Source organism: Mesoplodon densirostris, chromosome 14 (assembly GCF_025265405.1).
Source record: "Mesoplodon densirostris isolate mMesDen1 chromosome 14, mMesDen1 primary haplotype, whole genome shotgun sequence".
NCBI classification, from domain to species: Eukaryota; Metazoa; Chordata; class Mammalia; order Artiodactyla; family Ziphiidae; genus Mesoplodon; species Mesoplodon densirostris.
The window spans coordinates 73297959-73320220 of NC_082674.1; the positions used below are offsets into that span (position 1 = coordinate 73297959).

At 45.3% G+C, this 22262-nt stretch overlaps 2 pseudogenes; one reads left to right on the top strand and one right to left on the bottom strand.

The window, feature by feature from the left end:
* Window positions 1–297: 297 nt before the first annotated feature.
* LOC132501393 (protein FAM170A-like) lies at window positions 298–4377 on the top strand (annotated as a pseudogene).
* Window positions 4378–6745: 2368 nt separating this feature from the next.
* On the bottom strand, window positions 6746–21072 carry LOC132501394 (zinc finger protein 226-like; annotated as a pseudogene).
* Between the last annotated feature and the right edge of the window lie 1190 nt (window positions 21073–22262).

Sequence of the window (22262 nt, forward strand, 5' to 3'; positions counted from 1 at the left end):
TGCAGAGACTGTGCTGAACTTGGTCCACGGAATGCTGTGATGTCATCATTGAGGTCACAGAATCCTGCTGTGCGCCTGGCAACCTTGTAAACTTAACAGCCCTGGTGAGCACTAGGCAGTACTACTGGTTCACTAAGTGGTACAAGTTTTTCAGCCATTTAGGAGACTTGACTATTTTTGTTTGTATTGAATCATTTCAACGGATTGCCCAAGAGCCAACAAGGGCCAACCTGTAGGGAAGGGGAGGAGTTGGACATCTCTTGAGGCATCTTCTAAGGGAGACTTCTAGTTGGTACCATGAAACGGCGACAAAAGAGGAAACATCTGGAAAATGAAGAGTCCCAGGAAACTGCCGAGAACGGAGGAGGTATGTGGGGGGCAACTTGCTGGGGCACATGGGTTTCTGCCAAACTAAACCTTCTCTTGGATGGGGGGGACTGAGAACGTGTCACCTGTGAAGCAGGGAGCGAGAGACCTCCTCTCACTGATGCTGCCGTATCCATCCGGAGGGTCCCTGTGATGTGAGACACAGAATGGCCAGATGCCCCTGGGAGATGGGAGGTCAGCTCCGCTGGTCTGGGGACTCTGTCCTGAGGCTGCCGGGCCTGGAGCTTTGTCGGACTCACAGCAGGCTGCATCCTGCTTGCACAGACCTAGAGGTGCAGCTTTTCTCAGTCCCCGATTTCTCTCTTATGCTCTTGGATCTTTCCCTGGGGTCATGAGGTGGGGGATGTGAAGGATGCAAGGATGCTGAGAGAGACCCATGAGTTGCTTGGCCTCTTTTACCAAAGTGGAAAGAAAAGCCCCATGAGTTGAAGGCCCTGTTGAAAAATATCTTGACAAGTGGAATGCACTTCGAAAGAAGATTTGTTTGTCCAGGGATGGTGTCATATTGAAAGCAAGGAGGTTTTATTCCTTCAACAGGAAGAATTTCCCAAAGGAGATCAAGGGAAGGGAAGGGTTTTCCAGAGACTGAGAATGCGTGGGCAGGGGTGAGAAATGGCCTCAGGGTCCTGCGGGGAGCTCTGAGAGCCACGGGCCACGGGGTGCCTGCGTGCATTAAATGTAGGCGAGTAGCTTGCCCTGGGAGAGGGGTGGTCACCCCAGAGCTCCAGCTAGAGGCCTCTGCCCCAGATTAGAGCCCAGTAGCTCCTACCAGGCCCAGGGCCCTGGAGACTGTAGGATGGGCCCTGGGAATGGAGCTCTAGACAGCAGGCAGATTTTCAGGCAGTGGCTGGGACAGGCTGGGGAAGGCAATGACTGCCCCTGACCATTCAGAATATTTTGCTCTAAGTTCCTGTGTGTGTGTGTGTGTGTGACTGTGTGTGCGTGTGTGTTTGTGGTAGTGCAGAGATGAGCAGGATGAATGGGGGTAGAGTGCTTATCAGATATAAAGTCTGCGTGGTAAAGTTCTTGTCACCCTGCCTGGACCTGGCTGACACTCGGTGTACGTAAGAGTGTATACAGAATTCTTGTTAGGGGTGTTTTATGAGACAGTAACTCATACACCCATGTACACTCTGATACAGCAAAAATATCACACACCCCACATATAACTTCCTTAGTAAACCACACACAGCACATGGAGGTATATACACGCATCCCTCCTATACTACGTTCTCATACAACCCACCTGTACCACAATCCTGTCTTCCAACACCAAACACTGGAGATGAAATATGTATATAGCCACACACACTATATACATAGGACACACACACACACTCTATATATATATGTATCTCCTCAACTCTCACACAAACACAGCTAACTTCAGCCATCGCTAAATACCTCTATTAAGAACCAGTCACGAGTCATACACACCACACTTATAACACATTCTTGAGTAATGCCAGACCCGCTTTCTACAAACCACAGTAAACCACAGTCTCACTAACCCATGTCAGGGTTGCCAGAGAAAATATGGGCTATCCAGTTCAATTTGAATTCCAGATAAAGAACAAGTAATTTTTCAGTATCAGTATGTCCCACATATTGTATGGGCCATACTTACATTAAAACTAAGTCAGGCCAAATACTGCATGGGAATACTTACACTAAAAAATTATTCTGGGTTTATCTGAAACTGAAATTTAACTGGGTGCCCTGTATTTTTCTTCGCTTAGTCTGGCAACCCTTATATACTTACCACCAGCTCAGGTTTTATATATTTATTGTATTTTTGTTTAGTCTGTGTCTTCCACTACTAGAATGTGCAGCATTACCAGAGACTAGAACAATGGAAGAGTGCCAGATACACAGGAGTAGCTGCTTACTCAATCTTGGTGAATGAATGAATGAACACACACCATAAATACAAGCCACACCATGTAATGAGGAAAAGTTACATGTCCCAGAATTCCTGACTTGTGAACAGAAACCATGCACACAAAGGCCACAGACACAGATAAGACACATCTGCACTGTTCTCCCCATGCCAACCCCACACTTACCACAGACTTAACTGATACACATCACTCACTCTTCCCACATACTCACAGTCACCAACGAGGCCTACAGTACCAACAAGACAGTGACAGAGTAAGTACTGATTGGAATTAAATACTGGAGGATCCACTGGGAACCACACTCTCATCTGTGTGTATTCACTGCACCTGACACGTGTCACACACTCAGTAAGTATTTGTGGACAGAGGACTGATGAACCCACCCTGAGCCTTTCATTCCTCCCTCAGGAATCTCGAAGTCACAAGAGGATCCCCCTCGGCTTGGATCCACTGTGGTGGCCCAAGGCTGCAGCCCAGGGGCAGGGGAGGTCTGCTCTGCCCCTAAACACTTCTCCTGTGCTTCTTCTCCGCGCAAGCTCATTCACGCCGGTAAGGGCGCGGGGCTCCTCAGGTGAGGGGGTGCTTGGCTGTGAGGCAGGAGGCACACAGATCCCAGCGAGGCTGAGAGGAAACCCAGGGTCATCAGAGGTGATGAGGGCTCTGTGGAAGAGCCTGGGCAGGATGGCTGAGCTGTTCCGAGGGCGTGGATCCCAGCTGAGTCAGGGGTGGGGGGCGGGTGTGAATCCTGGTACTACCATGGTGGGGAAGTCCAGGAGCAGGGGCCGGAAAGGTCTGGGCTTGAGGTGGAGGGAAGAGGGACCAGATTAAGCATCTTCAGAGGAAAATGTAGGGTTTCTCTTTGCCTTTGCTTCCAGAGAAGGACAGAGTTCTGCATCATATACCTCCAGCCTCAGAGCAGTACCATCCAGCTCAGGTCCACACAGCTCACACACACATGCGCCCTCCAGGCACAGCCCTTCTCAGTGCACACATGAACCCCAAGCATGTGATCCACAGTACTCTCCTCCTGCACCACAGCCCCATTCCACAAGGAATGCACCACTGATATTCCCAAACTCACACTCCTCGTCATACACGCATGCAGCCGCATCCCACACATACCACAGTCCTCACCACTGTACTCCAGACCCGTGTATACAGACACTGCTCCAGTATCCCCCAACCCGCAGATGAAAAGCCCATAGATGACACCAGATACACCACTGCCTCCTACGGCCAACAGACACCAAGCTCACGACATAGCTACGTCATGCAAACGTCCCTCTCTCGTCTACCACACCTGCTCCCTCAGCTTCCGGCATGGCCCATGGATGTTATTATGTTTTTAATTTCCTTTTTCAGGAATCCGGAGATCACATCGAGACACTGCCCAGCCTACCGCACCCCTAGCCCAGGTTCAGAAAAAAGGGGAGACCGCTCCCCCATTACACTGTGTCTCCTCCTCACCCTCTTCACCCTGTAAGAACGATCTGCACCCAGATAAAGAGGAAAGGGGCATGAAAATATACTACATGCAGGTACAAGTGAATAAGGGTGTCGCTGTCTCCTGGAAGACAAAGAAACCCTTGGAGTTGCCTGAAAAGCAGCTGAGGATAGAAGAAGTGACCCTTCCTGAGGATGCGTGCACAGTAGGCACGTGCCCCTCTGATGTGTCCACCGAAAACCTCCTGTCTGACAGTGAGCCCACTGGGGAGGAGAAAGAGTATGAGGAAAGGGCAGAGCCAGGCAGCCCATCAGGGTCACCTGCCGTCGAGGAGAGACCCAGGGCCAAGACACCGGACTGGATGGTGACCATGGAGACCGGCTTCAGGTGCATGGCCTGCTGCCGGGTCTTCCCCACCTTGGAGATCCTCCAGCAGCACGTGAAGGGCGGCGTCCTGGAGGGCTTCAGCTGCCGTGTCTTTCATCTCACCATGGCCCAGCTGATGGGCAATGTGGAATCCGAGATCACCCCGAGGAGGACGAGGAGGACGAGGAGGAGGAGGAGGACGAGGAGGAGGAGGTAGAAGGCCCCATCCCGAAGAGACCCCGCAGGCAGGCTCTTTTCTCTCCTTTGAGTTGCAAATAGCAACCGAGATTCATGGGACAGAAGATCCTGGAAGACGGTGTGGCTGTCCCTTGGAAGAGGTAAGGCTTGAGGCTGGCAGTCTTCTGAGCCTATGTCACGAGGGCCCAGAGGAGTCTAAGGGAAGGGGCCGCACACATGTGCTGGTTGACCTAATGGCTCTGCAGTGGCATCCGATGGGACACACCCAGCACTACCAAAGGCGTTGACCTCTGTTGACGTCAACAAGAAGGTGGAGCCTTTTCCTAGGCGCTTTCTCAGGCTCTGCACGATGGACCTCAACTCTTAGAGGACGTACTGCCAGCAGCTCCTTCTCGGCAGAGAGAGCCAGGAGTGGTCTCAAGAGAGGACAGGGGCCCTTGCAGGACCAGAACTTTGAGGTCTGAGAGCCTTGGGCCTGAGCCGAGATCTCACCCGGACCACTGGACCTAGCCTTCTGTGACAAAGGGGAATATGAAAGAGAGTCACGTGGAAATGAGGTCCCCCGAGATATGGAAATGTTCCAGAACCTCCGTTGCGTGGTCGTTGATCTGGAGCCAAGCTCCCTGTGGTGTGTGTGGCTCTGAGCTTTAAGGCGACGCTGGAGGGTAACCCTGACCAGCAGAGCTTGGAGTGCTGCTTGTCTCTTCCTGTTCCACCTCATTTGCTTTATCCCTTCCAGGGAGAAGAAAGGACCCTCGGGATAGTTGGTAGTAAACCAGGGTATATCCTCCCTCATGGGGACCCGGCCTGCCCTTCATTCAAGATGCTCTGGAAATGGGAACTGACTTATGTTATCGAATTGGCTGAGGGAGCACAACTCCCATGTTGATTCCGGTCAGACATGTTCATCAGACCTAGAGCTTTTCTCCTGATTCAAATCAAGTAGGCTATTAGTAGACTTCCCATTTATTTCAGCCCTAGAGATAGCACATGAGCAAATATAAAAAATCTCTGTGTATCAAAGCATTCTAATGAGCCCTTTCATTTTGCTGTTCATTGTGAAAAACACGCTCACTTTATCTCTGCCAATGAAGTGTTTCCACTTGACCGATGATGCCCCACGATCCCATTAGCCTCACGGAATTTAGGGAGTCCATTATGATGACATAATTTCCCTCTCATTCCTGGCCTGCAGAGAAGAGCAGCTACAGAGCATTCCAAGACTGCTAACGCTCCCCTCACCAATACGTTTCTTAAACCTCTGGCAAAGGAAGTGTCCTCTGAGCCCTCCCAGGGCACACAGGGGGTTTGGGTGAGCAGATCTTATGTGATAAATCCACTCCAGTGGTCTGGCATTCCTATGCCTTTGTAAACCTTCTACAGTGGTGGTTCTCAGCTGGGGACACTTTTGGTCCCCCCTCCCAGGAAATATGTGGCAGTGTCTTGAGACTTTTTTTTTTTTTTTTTTTTTGTGGTACGCGGGCCTCTCACTCTTGTGGCCTCTCCCGTTGTGGAGCACAAGCTCCGGACGCACAGGCTCAGTGGCCGTGGCTCACGGGCCTAGCCGCTCCACGGCATGTGGGATCTTCCCGGGCCCTGGCACGAACCCATGTCCCCTGCATCGGCAGGCGGACTCTCAACCACTGCGCCACCAGGGAAGCCCCTTGAGACTTTTTTCTTTAAGGAGCTGTGTTATGAATGAGCCCCACGTGGCTGGTGCACACGGATGTATCAAGGCACTTTTTTTTTTTTTGCGGTACGCCGGCCTCTCACTGTTGTGGCCTCTCCCGTTGCTGAGCACAGGCTCCGGACGCGCAGGCTCAGCGGCCATGGCTCACGGGCCCAGCTGCCCCGTGGCATGTGGGATCTTCCCGGACCGGGGCACAAACCCGTGTCCCCTGCATCGGCAGGCGGACTCTCAATCACTGCGCCACCAGGGAAGCCCTCAAGGCACTTTTTATTGTTACAACTAGGGTGGCAGGGAAGAGTATGTGCCACTGACCCATCTTACATTGCACAGGACAGCTCCCAACAACAAAGAGCTATCCAGTTCAAAATGTCAGTCATGCCAACGTCAAGAAATTTTGCTACAACATACTTAGCAAGTCCTGGCATTTTGACTTTAGCATACGCTAACTTTGGGTACAGGTTTCAGTCATTTGAGCAAACTGTTGAAGGCATTCCCAGGTAGCCAAGCTAACACGCTGAGTCTGGAATGGGTGTTGAATGCACTCGTATCAACAAATCCAGCCTAACCCAATATTACATTACTCCCACCTGCTTCAATACCTACAAAATCCACACACATTATTTCTCAGGTTTCTATTGATATAAATTATAAAATTCCTTATTTTAGCAGATAGTGTCTCCTCATGGTCATCCTTTATACCCGGTGGGTACCCACCCCTTCCCTGCTCCCGTCCCCATTTCAAGGACTCTAGTCTGATTACTAGGTCTGGAAAAACGAGAGGTAGTGGAGGCAAGTCTTGAGGATCCACAGACCCCTGCAAGGAAACTATCTCAGAGTAGAGGCAGACTTCCTTCTAATAGCACAGCAGGCTCAACTAAGAGGTCACAGGTCAGAGGTCACAGGCCTCAGCTTTGTTGGAATCTGCCCATATATTTCCACCTCAAATTTCCAGGATTCTACTCCTTCCCACTGATGCCCTATGACATAAGACAATCTACAAGGTTGTGAATCAATGTGCTGTCATTCAGCCACTGACTGAATTTGACTTTGGATCCCCTTAAAAAAATAAATAAATAAAAAGGAAGGAAAGAAAGATAGAAATGCTGATTATAACAAGTCCCCCAAAGTGTTGCTATGTAGCCAAGCTCAAAGCTAAGACAGAAAATCCCCAACGGTAAAAATAGATTTCGAGCTCAAGCTATCAACTGGGAGTTGAAACTGAAGGCCCTACAAAGGCCAATGGAACTGGATACAAAGCTAAAGATTTAGTCTTTAGCATAGATGGGAGTCAAGGTTAGAGGAAGCCATGCACTGGGAGTGAGTTGTGAACTACTCAACACTAAGAATGGAAGAGCAGTTCTTTCATTGAATGTGAAGAAAGAAACAGGTAGTCCCTAGTTGCTACCACTGTCTTTGAACCAAACTAAAGAACGAGGTCAACCAGAAGGGCAGATATGAGAATCAAAAAGGAAACCTCTCTGGAATCCTCACTGAACCAAGTCTAAGTTCTGCTCTACTTGTGGTCTTTCACTTACAGAGACAAACCTTTTGGGCTTACCACAGGGATCAACAGACTTTTTCTCTGAAGGGCCAGAAAGTAAATATTTTAGGTTTTGTGGGCCATCAGTGCTCGTCACAACCACTGAACACTGTCAGTCAGCACAATGGAAAACACTCAAAGATGGTAAATAAATGGATGGGCCAATAAAGAGCTTTTATGTTCCAATAAAGCTTTAAAGGCAATGAGCCAGGTTGGGCTCACAGGAGGTAGTTTTCCAGCCCTTGACTTAACTCACTAAACTACAAATTACCTTGAGAGTTGGTGGTTTGATATCTACCAAACCAAACCAAACAAGAAAGCCCTAGGATTTCTGACATCTAATGCAATGCAATTTGAGGTAGCATGGACTTTACATACACATGTGAAGGTGTGGTCTAGGAAACCAATCTTGGAAACCTGCCTCTCACATTAAATACATCTTTTGCTGAGTAAAGCCCTTTAACCAAGTAAGTGTTAAACATCAGTGAAATGACTAAGAAGTAGGAAATGGTATGCAAACCTCCTCCTTAACAACTTGTTCCCATCATTCTAGGTTTCTTCCCTATGCACATTTTTCCTTAGGGAATCGTTGATAAATTTTACCTCTAAAACTTACCTATTTCCACTCTCTATCTTCAGGATTTGCCCAATCACTGTTACTTTGTAAACAATTTTAAAAAAGTTTTTTGGGGGGTAAATTCCTTTTTTCCCACAGCTAATGGTTCTCTGTGTCATAGTGTCTGGAACGACCCAGCTACTTCTCCAGTCAGACCAAGCACTTGAAAGGACAAGCCGGTACCCCGAGCTATCCATCCATTCACCCAGTAAGGAAGCCTGATGAGGAGAACTAGGATGTGTAAATTTCTACTGTTGGAATTAAAACAGAATATTCTGGGCTGCATGGATTTATCCTAAACTTCAAATGCATTAATTATAAATATACCGTTACACTGACTAATATTCTGTATCTTTGAATAACCATATACATTTTTTCTTTTTATAACTGATTTCTAGAGGTCTATTCCTTAATTTTGGCCATATATATGTATACCTCATGATGATAGGATTTCTTACTGTGAGGGATTAATATGTTCTTAGTAATTTTTAATATTATATTTTACATTATTTTACTACCTATGTTACTATAAAAATAACAGTATTTTACTGGAAAATTGATGCTCAATGAAAAATTTTAAATATGGAAGTTAAATGTGGAAAAAATCCCTGAAAATCTTGCCACTGTTTACATAAGGGTGAATATCCCTTTACAGATGATAGGATGCATTAACACACACACATACATGTTTGATTAAGGTATGTGATGTACCTACCTAAAATACATTAAACTGTTACATGCTTCTGTCATTAAGTTTAAGCCATCATTTTAACAGACCTGTTATTATATAAGTATCTTAAAATATAAAGACATTCCTATTGAATATTTCACTTTTACAAAATTTAGTAACATTGACATGCTACTCACCTTTTCTATTTGAATTTTCTAATTATAAGGTCCTATTCTGTGATTTCTATATCAAAGGGACGCACGTTCTATGCTTTGATATGTACTCAGCAACTTCACTTTGAAAATCAATTTTTCAATCCATCGCTAGGAAAAAGTGTGCAAGTCAGTCATTGAATAAATGTTTGATGAAATTACCAAATTTCAACAAATAATTTTTTTCTTTTTATCTCAGGCCAGAGAGGAGTAAGGAGATAGAGAACTTGACAAAAGTAATCTACTTCAAACAGCCTCTTTTCTCTACTTAAGAAGTCTTGATGAAAGTAATGCTAAAACCCTTGGGAGACAATCACATCAAAACCTAGACGGAAATGTGGTGAAGAAGAAACCAATGATCAGTTCATTTACTAAGAAATGTTTGTCCTCTGTCACTGTCATTAGTAACTCTTTCTGACACTTAAACCTCTGCCTTGACATTCTTGAAAAAAGGGTCAACAGTATGTTTTCTGTATTGCAAGATGAACAATCCATTTTCAGTAAGTCTATACTGTCACAAAAAATAACCAAATTTGTACTGTATAAGATTCACAGAATATTAGATAGACAAAGTCCAAGATAAGATCCAACTTGAAGCGAGGCTGGGGGGAGACAAATGGGGCTCATCATAACAGGACGATGCCACATTAATATTACAAATTGCAATACTGAGTGGTTTTCTAACACTTCAAATTTTTGTCTCCCTGAATTACTTTTAAGGCCAGATTTAAGTTAACTGCTCTGAATACAAATTTTTATGAAATTTTGGAGGGGATTGCAACATAATTTTCAAAAAGTTTTTCCTCATTCATTAACTGAACAAATATCGAGCACCTACAAAGTAGCTGACAATGTTCAGACTGTAGATTCAGAACAAACGTCGCTGCATTCGTGGAATTTACATTGTAATGGGCATAAATTTTGGTATGTTCATCATACTTTTGTACAAGGCCTGCTAAAACTCACACTAAGGCTTCTCCCCTAATATTTAATAGAGGTCAAAGTTCAAATTTACTACACCATTTACCAGAGTTCTCTGCCGTGTGGCCTCCTGACTACTGGGACATGTTGAGCTATGGCTGAAACACCGACTTTAATGAAACAAATGATTTTTTTTTCTTTTGAACTTGATGACTGGAAGAATTCACATGACACCTGAGTTGTTTTTGTTTTTGTTTTAATCATTTTATGGAACTTTTTTCGTGTGTGGGCTCTCTGATGGTCTTACCACTCCTATCACTTTTTTTTTTTTTTTTTTTTTTTGTGGTACGCGGGCCTCTCACTGTTGTGGCCTCTCCCATTGCGGAGCACAGGCTCCGGACGCGCAGGCTCAGCGGCCATGGCTCACGGGCCCAGCCGCTCCGCGGCATGTGGGATCTTCCCGGACCGGGGCAGGAACCCGTGTCCCCTGCATTGGCAGGCGGACTCTCAACCACTGCGCCACCAGGGAAGCCCTCCTATCACTTTTATAGGATTTATCAGCAGCATGGATTCTGTGATGAACTGTTAGATTGGAGCGCCAACTGAAGCTCTTACCACAGGTCTCACACTTGTAAGGCTTCTCCCCTGTGTGCACTCTTTGATGAGACTGTCGCTGTGAAGGCCGACTGAAGACCTTACTGCATCTGTCACATCTGTACGGCTTCTCTCCACTGAAGACTTGAGGCCTGAATGAAGTGCTTCCCATACTCCCCACACTTATATGGTTTCTCTCCTGTGTGGACCCTCTGATGCATGTCGAGGTTCAGGCTCCACTTGAAGCCCCTCCCACACTCCTCACATTTGTATGGCTTTTCTCCAATGTGGACTTTTTTGATGGGCTTGAAGGTGTGAACTCCGACCAAAGCTCTTCCCACACTCTTCACGTTTGAATGGTTTTTCTCTGCTGTGGACTCTCTCATGGGCCAGAAGATTTGAGGCCTGCCTGAAGACTTTCCCACACTCCTCACAATTATACGGTTTCTCTCCGGTGTGGATTCTGCAATGAATTTTAAGATCTGCTCTACGACTGAATCCCTTCCCACACTCTTCACATTTGTATGGTTTCTCACCGGTATGGATCAGCTGGTGGATCTGAAGTCGTGAACTCTGACTGAAGCCCTGCCCACACTCCTCACACTTGTAAGGTTTCTCTACACTGTGGGCCTTCTGATGGATTTGAAGATATGAACTCTGACTGAAGCCCTTCCCACATACCTCACATTTATAGGGCTTCTCCCCTGTGTGGACAACCAGATGAACTTGATAATGGGAGTTCCTCCTGAAGCTCTTCCCACACTCATTACATTTGTATGGTTTCTCTCCTGTATGGACTCTTTGATGTGCCTGAAGGTTTGAACTCAGAGTAAAGCCTTTACCACACACATTACATATGTATGATTTCTCTCCAGTGTGGACTCCCTGATGGGCCTGAAGACTTGAAGGCCGACTAAAGCCTTTCCCACATTCCTCACATTTGTAGGGTTTTTCTCCTGTGTGGACCCTCTGATGAATGTATAGATTTGAGATACAAATGAAGCCCTTCCCACACTCCTCACATTTGTACGGTTTCTCTCCCGTATGGACTCTCTGATGGGACTGAAGGTGTGAATTCCGACTGAAGCTCTTATCACATGTGTCACATTTGAATGGTTTCTCCCCAGTGTGGACTCTCTGATGGTCCTGAAGGTGAGAGGCCTGACTGAAGGCCCTCCCACACTCCTCACAATTATAAGGTTTCTCTCCCGTGTGGACTTTACAATGAATAGTAAGTGCTGACCTACGACTGAAGCCTTTCCCACATTCCCCACATTTGAATGGTTTCTCTACAGTGTGGACTTTCTGAGGAGTCTGCAGCTGTGAGCTCTGACTGAACTCCTTGCCACACTCATCACACTCACTGTGTTTTCCTCCCACGTGAACTCTCTGATGAATATGAAGAACCGAGCTGTAATGGAAGCCTTTTCCACACTCACTGCACGTGAGACTTCTCTTTTGAGTGTAATTGCTGGTGAAGATCAAAGGTGGAGAGATCGGTGAAGGTTTCTTTACATTCATTACACTGGTAAGGTTTTTGTCCTGTGTGAATCATGGTATTCTGATCCAGTGTTGAAACCCTCGTGCTATCTTTTCTATAATCACAGTAGCCGTAAGATTTTTGACCCTTGTGTACTCCATGAGCATCAAGGTGATGTGAAATCCAACTGATGGTGTCAACATCCTCTTTACACTGACAGTTTATTTTTCATGGAAATTTGCTGGTGTCTATTCTGATAATTCTGTGACTCAGCCAAGGAAGTTTTCCTCCAAGAATCCTGGGCTCTCAAAGTTGCAAACCTTGGATTTCCAGTACTACTGGGATCACCTGCTTTATCATTTAATATATGGTTCTCATCTTCAGAAATTTGAACAGAGTCCTGCCCCAATCTGGCAGGGGGAATCACCTTGTTTGCGGAACTGACAACTATTTATCATGGAGTCTTGGCATCTGGTTAAGTCATTTGCAATTTGTTGCCAGATTTGCCAGCAGGAAAGCTCTTCACGTGATCCTCTGTCTTGAACGGCCCTCAACTCACTTTGATTGTTTTCTTCTATCGGACAGAGAATTCAGAGATGTGGACACGTGAAAGCTTTGTTCAAAGATTCAAGATTTTACACTTAAGACACAGTATGAGACTTTAATGAACCTCAGGATGGTTCAGCTTATCTTTCGCACGACAAATGAAGTTCTCTGGTTTATATACTAACAGAAACCAAGAGATGGTCTGTTAAACTCCCAAATACTTAGCATGAATGAAACCCATTTAAAACCAAATGACTACTCTGACATACTATTTAAATCATCTTTCAAAAATTACATGTCATTCCTACCATAACACAGTATCAATAAAGACAAGCATTTTGCTGTGCTCACAGCTTTAACAGTGCCTAGCAGTTAGTCAGGGCTCAAGAAATGCATGCACAGGTGAACTCAGTTTGATTTCTAGGATTCTCCACAATTCTGAATCCCAGGTTAAGTTTGAACCAAGTCAGAGAAGCGAAACAGCTTTTACAAGTCAGGTATCAGATACAGGAAAAGGACTGGAAAGTACAGTTTTGCTTAAGTTGAAAGGCTGCACCCGAGGCGGCAGCACACCAAGGGGGTTAGTGCTGAGGAGGATATGAAAGGGGCTAAAAACCGGGACTTCCCCGGTGGCACAGTGGTTAATGATCTGCCTGCCAGTGCAGGGGACACAGGTTCGAGCCCTGGTCCGGAAAGATCCCACATGCCGCAGAGCAACTAAGCCCGTGAGCCACAACTACTGAGCCCACGTGCCACAACTACTGAAGCCCGCGTTCCTAGAGACCGTGCTCTGAAACAAGAGAAGCCACTGCAATGAGAAGCCTGCGCACCACAACGAAGAGCTGCTCCCGCTCACCACAACTAGAGAAAAGCCCATATGCAGCAACGAAGACCCAATGCAACCAAAAATTAATTAATTTTAAAAAAGGGTCTAAGCATCAGTGGGGTTAAAAAAAAAGCATGAAGACCTATGCACTGGATCCTTCTGAGGCATTTGTGCTGCCTAATATGTTCCTCCACTCCCCCTGCCAAGCAGGAGTCAAAATTTAGAGGCTAGGGAAGAATGCTGTCTCTTTAAAAACAGCATGGAAAATTCTTGGACACAGATACATTGGTCTTTAACAAGAATGAGTTCCAAAGTGAAGAATGGGGTTTATGAGTGAGCTGGGAATAAATTCCATAGCCTGTGATAAGTATTGAGAAGAAACAGACTAGAAACTATTAAAGAATGATCAAAGCACTCAAGGTGACATTATCTAAAATGCCTTCTACAAGATACATACAAATGCACACACACACACACACACAAAATGTTTGTAGAGCTAACAAAGATCGATTTCTTATTAGTGAGGTGGGCTTTGGAGGAGGCAAATGGGACGCAGCGGGGCAAATCTTTTAAGGGAAAGGCTAACTCACCAGCTGGCTGTTTTCTGAGACCTGTTCTCCCCTGGTATAAGGGATAAGGAAATAGAAATTTCTTTCCTTCTATGGGAGGGTTACCTAAGAAGTAGACATAAGAATCCTCATTCAAAACAGTATTTCCTCCCCAAATGAATTTGCTCTGCTACTAAGAGCTCAAGGAAAGTCACAGGGAAAGCATTTTACTCAGTTTGGTTATAATTACAGGTTCTATACATATATTTTTTGTGCAAGTTGATGAGGGCCAACTTGTACAGAAAGGCAAACACACACATACACACATCATGGGCACCTGAGAAGTTAGAATTAGGCTAGGAATTCATTTGAAGACAAAAAAACATTTAGCAATATCCCTTATTCACTCGGATTTGTTCACCGCCTACTAGCTATTTTCATGGAAGGCTAATTTCTCTATCCATTAACTCATTCGTTTGTTCAAGAAATATTTAAGAGTTCCTGTCATGTACCAAGACTATGCTAAGCACTGAGGCTAGTGAGCAATAAACATATAACAGACCGAATTCCTCCTGCACTCCTGGATTACCCTCCAGTGGAAGAAAGAGAGGTGAGAAACAGGTGAACAAAATGTACATGAGTGAAACGCTTAGAGACAAAACAAGGCAGGGCAGAGAGAGTAAGAAAGAGAGGACTGTATTTTCCATAGGGTGGTCAGAGGACAGCCACCTCCTCATCTTTAAGGTGACTGACTGAAAGAAGTAGAGGCCTAAAAGATTACAGGTGAAAGAGTATTCCAGGCAGAGAGAAGGACAAGGAAAAGGCTCTGTGGCAGAAGCATCCTTTGCAGGTCTGGAAAAGATAGGGTAAGAGGGAGGAGAGGTGGTGCATTCAGGGAGGTGGTGGAGAATGAACAGCAGCCCACAGAAGGCTCTAGAAGCCACTTTAAGTGGTTTTTATTCTAAGTAAAAGAAGCCACAAGAGAATTTTGAAACAAGAACATAACCTGACTTAAAGTTACAAAAGATCACTTTGCCACCTAAAGAACAAACTGTGGGAGGAGAAGGGTGGCAACAGGTGACCAGTACAAAGACTATGCAATAATCCTGGAAAGAGATTTCCAACTGGGACCAGGTGATGGACAGCACAGGGCTGGTGAGAAGCAAAACAGATAGAGAGCTAACCATAGGAACTCACGACTGCTTGGTTCTCACCTAAATTTCTATCTGGGTTGCTGAATTCATCAACCAAAGCCTCTCTTCTCTTTCTATATGTTTTGTATCTCGTTTGAAGAATGAGAACATGCAAAGTCACAAGTTAACATGAACGGGCTAGAGCGAAAGTTTACTAGAAATTTGAGTTCCAACTGCATATTCAAGGTATTGAAAGCTGTGTTTTTCAAACTTTGTATCACAACCCACTGAAGAAACAGCATTTATTTCACAACCTAGATACACAGGTAGAAAAGTATACATTACTAAAACGAAGCTTGAATGACCTATATCTAACCAATGTCCCTTTTCATGAAATCTGTTCCCACTGGCTCTCACACCACTCATGCCATCGCCCAGAGTTTCTGCTGCAATGTGCTGTACTCTTCCTAAGAAACTCTGATATTTTCTATACTATTTTATTTCATTAAAAAATCACACGTAGGGCTCAATAAATTGGCTTTATGATCCACTAATGGCAGGGAGGGAAATCTGAAAAAGAATACACAAGGTAGAGCAAGATACTGTCGATTTACAGTTCTTTTACAAAATAATTGAAAAGGACCTGAAACACACTGTTTAGAAAGACCAGAGACATCCTCTCGTGTCCCACAGGAATTGCAAAAGTCTGGTCCCCAAACTCAGGGAACCACCTCAAGAGGCCCAAAGCCTTGAAACACCAAGGTCACAAAGACACTCGCAGAGAAAGGCTGTCCTCACCCACTGAGACCAGGTTCCGGAAGTTTTCCACCATCACATCCTGGTACAGCTTCCTCTGGGCCGAGTCCAGCAGCCCCAGCTCCTCCTCTGTGAAGGCCACGGCCACGTCCTTGAAGGTCACCGCCTCCTACGACAAACAACACCACCTCAATCTTATACCCAGTGGCCAGTGGAAGAGGGGCAGCCCCGAGGAGACGAGGAGGATGGGAAGTTGCTCCGGCTCCTGTGAGGTGTGCAGACTTCCCAGCACCCCCTCCTTCCATCCTGCCAATGCCACACACTGACTTTCCTCAGCCTCACCGGACGTGCAGCTATGAAAGAGAAAGCTTTGTGTATTTACCTGGGGCTCTCAGACAACTCATAAGTAAACTCCCTAGAATTCTAACCACTGGATCCTGAACTAAAAGGCTTTCACTGTTTAATTATTATTGCCAAGTGCCCCAGAAACAGTTACCAATTTAGTCCTGGCAGTATTTGATGGCACCTGCTTTCTCATTGAGGTGGGAACCAGCTGAGAAGGAGTGTTATATGTGGAAACTAACCAAAAGGCCATGCCAGGTCTCTGAATGAAAACTCTCTCTTTCCCCGTTTCTGTCTTTCGCTTGAATGCAATACTCTGACTCCACACCCTTGGTTTTCTGGGTGAGTCTGAGTTGGTTCCTCCTTTTTTCACAACCCCGATTTTTTATATTTAAAACAAAGATGAAACCAAGCACCTCTTTATACAATTGTTCTGAGCTGTCTATGCAGTGACAAGTGCTTTAAGTACCACTGGACTTTTTTTTTTTTTTTTTTTTTTTTTTTTTTTTTCCTTTTGCGGTATGCGGGCCTCTCACTGTTGTGGCCTCCCCCGTCGCGGAGCACAGACTCCGGACGCGCAGGCTCCGGACGCGCAGGCTCAGCGGCCATGGCTCACGGGCCCAGCCGCTCCGCGGCATATGGGATCCTCCCAGACCGGGGCACGAACCCGTATCCCCTGCATCAGCAGGCGGACTCTCAACCACTTGCGCCACCAGGGAGGCCCTGGACTTTTTAAACTAAGGTCATGTATTACTCTGATTAGAAAAAAATATAAGATGGAAAAAGAAACAAACCAGTAAATAAAATACACAAAGGGCCTGACTCAAGCATGGGGAAGACTGAATCTAACTCTGGTCGTGAGAAAACTTCTAACGATACATTATTTTTTCTGCGTGAAGCAGCAGTTTGATCCTGCTGTGCTCTGCCGTATTTGGATATTCTACCAAAAAACATCCAAGGCACCACATGTAAAACATACCTCTTAAATTCTGAATACCTAAACCTACTATGTTAAGGGCAAAAAGGGGCAATATTCTTCAGAACAGATATTTTGAGAAAAAGGTTAAATCAGGAACAGTGTCACTGTAGTGCTCCTAAAACAGGAGAAGTCTTTAAACTAAATGTCTGTGAGTAAAGAATGGTATAAAAAATAGGTGCAGGGCTCCCCTGGTGGCGCAGTGGTTGAGAGTCCGCCTGCCGATGCAGGGGACACGGGTTCGTGCCCCGGTCCGGGAAGATCCCACATGCCGCGGAGCAGCTGGGCCCGTGAGCCATGGCCGCTGAGCCTGCGCGTCCGGAGCCTGTGCCCCGCAACGGGAGAGGCCACAACAGTGAGAGGCCCGCATACCAGGAAAAAAAAAAAAATAGGTGCATAAGTTTGCAGGAACATGATAAAGCAATTAAAAGTGAATGTTAGCTAGTATTAAATGAAAAAAACAATTTAAAACTGTATCTATGTTATAAATACAAATACACATCCATGAATACATATGATGAAGAGATTACAGAAATAGAAATGCAGCTAATTTGTAAGCAGGTAAGCAGTAGACTGGAAGATGTCCTTCATTTCCCTTAATTTTTCTTTTACTTGTAAAATAAAAAAATGATGAAATAAAACAAAAATTAAAACCGAAACCAATTAAATTTAACAGGAATTTTAAAAAAAGCACACATGGCACACTCAGGTCCTCATATGCTTAGACTCTCCTTGAAAGAGAAAACCCATATGGAACTATACCCAATATTTCGTAATAACCTATAAGGGAAAAGAATCTGAAAATATATGTATATATATGTATAACTGAATCACTTTGCTGTACACCTGAAATTAATACATTGTAAATCAACTATACTCCAATCAAAAAAAAAAAAAGAAAAAGAAAAAAAAGAGGAAAACCTGTGTCCAACCTGAGTACAAAAACGGCGTTTTTAACAGCAAGAAAGGCAAGCTCTACTCACCTGGAATGTGCTCATTTTCTCTCTCCTTCTGGGGCAGTGCAGAGTCCTAACAAGACAGACAGGGAAAGAAGAAGTCAAACTGGAAACTGGTTTAAAGAAAAAGAAGTCACTAACCCACGTGGTGCTCATTGTGAATTACCAAGGCTCCCAGTCCTCGGGGTGGCTACAGCTGATTATGCTTGATGAGCAGAGCCCCACGCAGATACCAGATGCCCCCGTGAACCCCCTCAGTGGCTGTGTGAGGAATGACCTGCCCATCCATACACAGTGGCCCCCTCACAGTGTGCCTGCAGCTTCCACAGGGGTCATTCGTATTCTGGGTATGGTGTAAACAGAGACCATGTAAGTCAGAGTGGGTTTTGGAGTCAATATGCATGGGCTCTGATCAGGCTACGCCATTCACTAGCAGTGTCACCCTGGGCAAATTATTCACATCTCTTCGCCTCAGTTCTGTCCTCTGCCAGTAGGGGAGAACACGGGCATCCACCTCGTGACATCGTCATAAGGTAGGAAGCTCTGAGAACACCACTGTCAGGGTTTCTTATTTCTTAGCAACTGCGGTAAAGCAGATGATATTTTAGTTAGAAATTATCCTTAGAGATGTGATTTCTACCAACAGAAGGCTGTCAGACATGTGGAGGTCATCCATTGTTGCCCTGTTATGTGAGAGTCTTTATAGACTTCTGAAAATCTCTGCTTGTCTTCCTAAAGATTTTGTGACTGCAACAATAACATTTAAATTGACATGGACAACTTTTTACAAAAGGTATAAAAATACGTTAAGTTTCTTTTTAAACAGGAAGTACCCTTTTGACAATTATGCACAGAGGTAAAGAGAACTAATAAAAGCCAGGATTCTGCAACAACAATAAAAAATAGTTTGACAGTCCATACCTAATTCAAACGAAAAAAGACAGGAATCTGAATTGTAATTATATCATTATAAATATAGGAAAGTTTAAGAAATAAATGGGAGACTTCCCTGGTGGTGCAGTGGATAAGACTCCACATTCCCAATGCAGGGGGCCCGGGTTCGATCTAGTACAAAAGATGGCAATGATTCCACTCCCCAAAGCTTGGGAGAGAGATATCTTCACAACTTCTAACGACCTCCATTTTGACTCTACACTTGCTAGCTGTCTTCTGCTCAATTCAGATTTCTGAAAGGGGCCCTGACAGTTGACAATAATTAGTGGGGGAATAAAATCATTGGACTAAGTAGGGCTTTGGTGAATCCAGCTCAGTTTTATCTGTGACATCCAGCAGGGTCAATTTCCTCGGCCTCAGTTTCCAGAAAAGACCCTCTCTTGAGCTTCTCGAATTTTCACGTGCATGTGAATTACTGTGGGATCTTGTTGGAATGCAGCCTCCTGGACCCCCTACGCAGAAATTATAAATCAGAAGGTCTCGAATGGGGCTCAAGGCTGGGCATTTCTATCCAAGTGATGCCAATGCCGCTGGTTTGTGGACCACAATTTGAGTAGCACTGCAGTGTAACATCAGTCCCACAAAAAACAGCCTCCACTACACAGAAACATACACAAAGAGTAACCAGACAAAAAGGCACTAAAACATTAACAACTGTTATCTTTACATCCTAAAGTTACAGATAATTAAAATTTTTCTTTATGTATATATCTGCATTTTTCCATAATGATTATGCTACTTCTATGATATACATATTATTTGAAATAAAATAAATGACCCAGTTGAGAAAACTATCTTAAAAACTCATAAAATAGCCTAAACCTTGCTCTCAAGGTCCCCACAATTAAGTCCCAACCTCCTTTCATGATATGATTCTAGCCAGTACCCTATGCTCAAAGAGAATATACCAAAGGGATTAGCAAACTCAGCTGCTGGACTCAAACTGCCTGGGTCCCAACCCCAGCTCTGCCTCCTACCATCTGGGTGAGGATGGGCCAACAGGGTTGTGTTCCCTGCCCCCAGCTCCTCAGCCTTAAAGTAGAGAAAACAGCAGTACCAATTCACAGAGCCACTGCCTGATGGAAATGTGTTCATTGGCATAAAGCTTTTAGAATGGAAATTAGTGACCAAGGCTCAGTTATCATCGTTACCCATGTCCCATACGTTCTACAATTTATAGGAATATCTTAAGTAGAAGAATGCCAAGTCCTACTCACGTGGGGCTCTGTTGCCTCTTCCTCCGTGCAGTGCTTTTGGAGAAGCCAGGGCTGGGGAAGGAAAGGAGACTGTGAAATACCAGGGCTGTGTTTCCATCCCCACTAATTCATACCGCACCCCCTTCCGCCCCCGTACCAGCTAGAAGTCCTCTCCTTCCAAAACAGGCCAGGAGTCCAGGACAATTCAGCTTCCTGGGCTCACAGAATCCCGCTGCGAAATGGGTGCCTCCCGAATTAGCGTAGTATTAATACCAACAATGTATCAGGCAGTTGTAGACCTTTTACTTGTGCTATCTCGTTTCTTCTCACAACACTATATTAACAAGGCATTCCTTTTTCCCCCCTTTTACCGAACAGCAACGGAGGCACAGAGGAGTTAAGCAACTCACCCAGTGTGACGCCGTATGAAGCGGTAGGGCTAGCTCATAGGTGGGGGACAGGGTCAGGTTAGGGGTGAAGAAAACCGGGGAGACCCTCAAACCCCAGGAGGCACGACCTGAGCCCACCCCATCCCGGGTACCTTACCAAACGCAAAGAAGCTCCGCCCGCGGGACGTACATCACCACTCCAGGCCCTCAAACCTCCGCTTTTAGCCGCACCTCCTCTTTCTCCCCAAATGAAAGGTCTGCAAAGGGGAAGCTTGAAGGGGTCGTGAAGAGCGGACCTGAAACACCGTCATCAGGCAAAACATGGCTGCTACGTGTCCTCCTGGGGCGGAAGTGCCTGCGACTAACCCGGAACTCCTGGACCACATTTCCCAGAATTCCGCGGGTAAACCTTTACAGCGAGGCGTTACTGTAGCTGCAGTATATGGGACTACACGAGTTTACGAGCTCTGGACTACATGTCCCAGAATGCAAGGGTGGGTGCGGGGGTGTCTACCGGCACGAGCTCTGGCCTACACGTTTTCACTCTGGTTTGCACTTTCCGGAATCCCTGAGAAGGTCTCAGGCAGTCTTGACCTCCTACTGTGTAGGCCTCAGAAGAGTGTAGATTCTGTTCATTGAAAGGCGTACAAACTCAGTAGAATTTTGGACGTCTTCAAGAGGCTAAGCGACATAAAAGCATTAACAGCCACGAAGGCTTCCTGGTAAACCCCAAAGAGTTTCACCATTGGAATAAGGGGAGAAGGAAACTGGGCTTTCTTTGGCAGGGACTGAAGCCAAACGCCCAAACACCTCATTCCCTGAAACTGTGTAAAGGTGAACGTGTTTTGTTAGCATCTTACAACCCGTGCAGAAGCAAGGGAAAATCCTTTCTAGAGACAGACATCAACATCCTAGGTCTCAAGTTATTTCTGTAATTATAAAATCTGTGACATTGCTATTTGACCAAGTGAACTTTAAGGGGAAGGAAAAAGCATTACTTGACATACGGAGGGACACTTCACAGTCATAAAAGTTTCAAATTATCAGAAACTAATAACTTCAGCTGATAGTTTATAAAGCAAAAATTGACAGAACCATGAAGAGAAACATTCAAATGCATAATTGGATCTGGAGATTTGAACACATACATAGAGGGAAATGTTGAGCCTTAAAAGCGTATATTAAAGTAGAAAGGGGGGCTTCCCTGGTGGCTCAGTGGTTGCGAGTCCGCCTGCCGATGCAGGGGACACGGGCTCGTGCCCTGGTCCGGGAAGATCCCACATACCACGGAGCGGCTGGGCCCGTGAGCCATGGCCGCTGAGCCTGGGCGTCCGATGCCCGTGCTCCGCAACGGGAGAGGCCACAACAGTGAGAGGCCCGCGTACAGCAAGGAAAACAAAAACAAAAAAAAAACAAAACAAATAAAGTAGAAAGGAAGTTGAAAATTGATTCAGAAAACATCCATTTCAGGAAATTAATAAATGAATAATAAAACTGAAGAAGGCAGATGGAAAAATATAAGATCAGATGAATGAAATACAAAATAAAGTAGATCCCACACACACCCACAAAACAGAAATTAAAGAAAAAAACAAAACAAACAAAAAAAGATCATAGTATA